Here is a 2,500-nt window from a genome sequence, read left to right on the forward strand (position 1 = left end):
TTCTTTGGACCCTTTCTATTGCTGTAGATTGTCTCTTAAGGCATGGGTGCCACACAGTATTATCTTATTCTACATGTGATCTAACTAATGCTTTATACAGTTTGAGAAATATGTCTTTATCCAGGTAATTCAAGGTTCTCTTAATTACACCAATCATTTGATTGGCTTTATTTATAACATTATCTATATGTGTATCAGATAGTTTATTATCGACCATTATTCCAAGGTCTTTCTCACTATGGCATTTCTCAAAAAGTCTGTGTCGTGTTTTCTATTTTCATATGGTGATTAATGTGATATAAATATTCCTAGCGTCTTGATGGACAAATAAGGTGGGTTTAAAAAAAAAATATTATTGTAGAACTAACGATGATGGAGTCTCTCGTCGGTCCGACGGATGAGTAGGCAGGCAGGCTTATCTGTCGGTGTGTGTCCTCATATGGGAGAAGAGGCCGATTCTGGATGCGCAGCACTTCCCACAGGTGTTGCAAGGGAAAACGTCTCCAGAAGTTGAGCTAAGCTGATTGTCTAATAGCCCAGGGGCTCAGAACGCCAACGACATCAAAGGCGAGAGGAGATAAACAAAATGAATCCTCTCACACACACTGAAACGGAAGTTGATCATCTCCTGTAATGGCGGCGGCTGCCACAGGTGGCGGCACCTCTCCACCATAGTAGATAATTCCGTCTTCAATGCGTAATGACTCCCCTTTGCCTGCAGGGGACGGCGTGGGCTAGGAATCTGATTGGCTCTCTGCCTTGTTGCTGTCGTGGGGGAGGGGTTCGGGGGTGGGGAGTGGGGGCGGGGAGAGGGGATGGGAAGCGGGGGTGGGGGGTTGGGGGGGGGGGGGCTGCTCGCACCTGTCATCCGTCTTTTTGCTCTGGAGCCAAGGATGCGTGGCTCTGGGTTTTATCTGTCTTTGTTCTCCCTCACTCTCCCCCCGACCCCAGGCTCCCCACCCCCTTCCTTCTTTCCCCTCCACCTCTGTTATTATGACTTTATCACGAAGTGCAGGAATTATATTTAAGGAAACCCAACTACTCTCTCACTTCATCTTTCTATCCCTCCTCCCTTTTCCCCCTTTGTCTTTCTTTTCTTAATTATTTGAACCGATCATCAGTATTGAGTTTCCACTGTCTCCAAGTTACTAGCGTCTGAGACAGAGAGAGAGAGAGAGAGAGAGAGAGAGAGAGAGAGAGAGAGAGAGAGAGAGAGAGAACGAACGAACGAACCTTTCTTATTGAGGGGAAAAAAAGAATAAGCACAAATGGCTTGTTTTCATCTTGCCTTCATGAAAAGGGAAAATAGATACAAAAACATAACATTAAATGAATAAATTTCAAATTATGTCCAAAAATATGAAGAAGAAGAGAAAAAGAAAAGAAAAAGAACAGAAAAAAGAAGAGAAAAACAACAACAACATAAGTACATCCACAGATAATTCTTCGATCAGAAAGAGAAGAAGAAAGAAGAGAGAGACCGAGACAGAGAGAGAGAGCGAGAACCACACAGACAGACATAGAAACGGACAGGCAGACACACAGAGTGTGAGAGTGTAAAGGTTAAGACATAGTATTTGCAAATTCTTTCATGAGTTCTGAATGGAACATTAAAAAAAAAAAAAAAAATCCAAACATTAAGACTAGTTTGGACACTGAGAATTGCTGATATATTATTCCACAATAAACCGCCAGAGTATGACAAACTAAATTTAAACATCTCAATTCTCGGACGGGGTAACATAATCTTATGGACGTGGCGATCTTCGTTTGTATGAAATTTACTGACAATTGAGAGTGGGGCACAACATAAAAGCTGCTTTGTTGTATTTCAATTTCCATTTCAATGGGAGAATATCCAACACAGTAAAGTCGTCTGGTGTCAATGTGGAGGATTTCAGGAGAACTAATTTTATTGCACGTCTGTGAAGACTAAACAGTGGCCTGAGAATGTTTTCACTTGCAGAATCCCATATAGTGGATGCATAATTAATGTGAGACTCAATGTATGCATGAAAGAACTTTTTTTTTTCTAGAATGAACATTTAAGAAATGCTTTATTTTGTTCAGCTGGTACACCTTTTTTGCTTTTTTGAGGGAGAGACAGAGACAGTGACAGACACACACAGACAGACATGCAGACAGGCAGACAGACAGAGCCATGAAGACAAAGAGAGAAAGAGAGGGAATGAGAGAGGAGAGAAAAGTGAAGATTGAGAGGGAAACTGACTGAAATGCACACATGCACACACACGCACGCGCGCGTGCGCGCATACACAAACACAGCAAAAGCACGTGCACGAACACACACGCGCGCGCGCACAGGGAGAGAAGGGAGCATAACCACAACCCTACTCAAACTGCAAAGTGAATCAAGGCCAGAAAGGAACAAACTGAGAGGAACTTAAAAATTCAGCACCGTAGACATTTTCCCTTCTTTTTTTTTACCCATATATAAAAAGTAATGAAATAAGCGGTCAATGTGCTTTTTTAAAATTGA

At 42.2% G+C, this 2,500-nt stretch overlaps 1 protein-coding gene across 1 annotated transcript in view; it reads left to right on the top strand.

Moving 5' to 3' along the window:
• Positions 1-2,500, top strand: part of LOC143297504 (uncharacterized) — a 16,839-nt gene that overhangs the window by 9,968 nt on the left and 4,371 nt on the right. The gene's annotated exons all lie outside the window — the stretch shown is intronic.

The sequence above is a fragment of the Babylonia areolata genome, chromosome 22 (assembly GCF_041734735.1).
Source record: "Babylonia areolata isolate BAREFJ2019XMU chromosome 22, ASM4173473v1, whole genome shotgun sequence".
Classification (NCBI taxonomy): domain Eukaryota; kingdom Metazoa; phylum Mollusca; class Gastropoda; order Neogastropoda; family Buccinidae; genus Babylonia; species Babylonia areolata.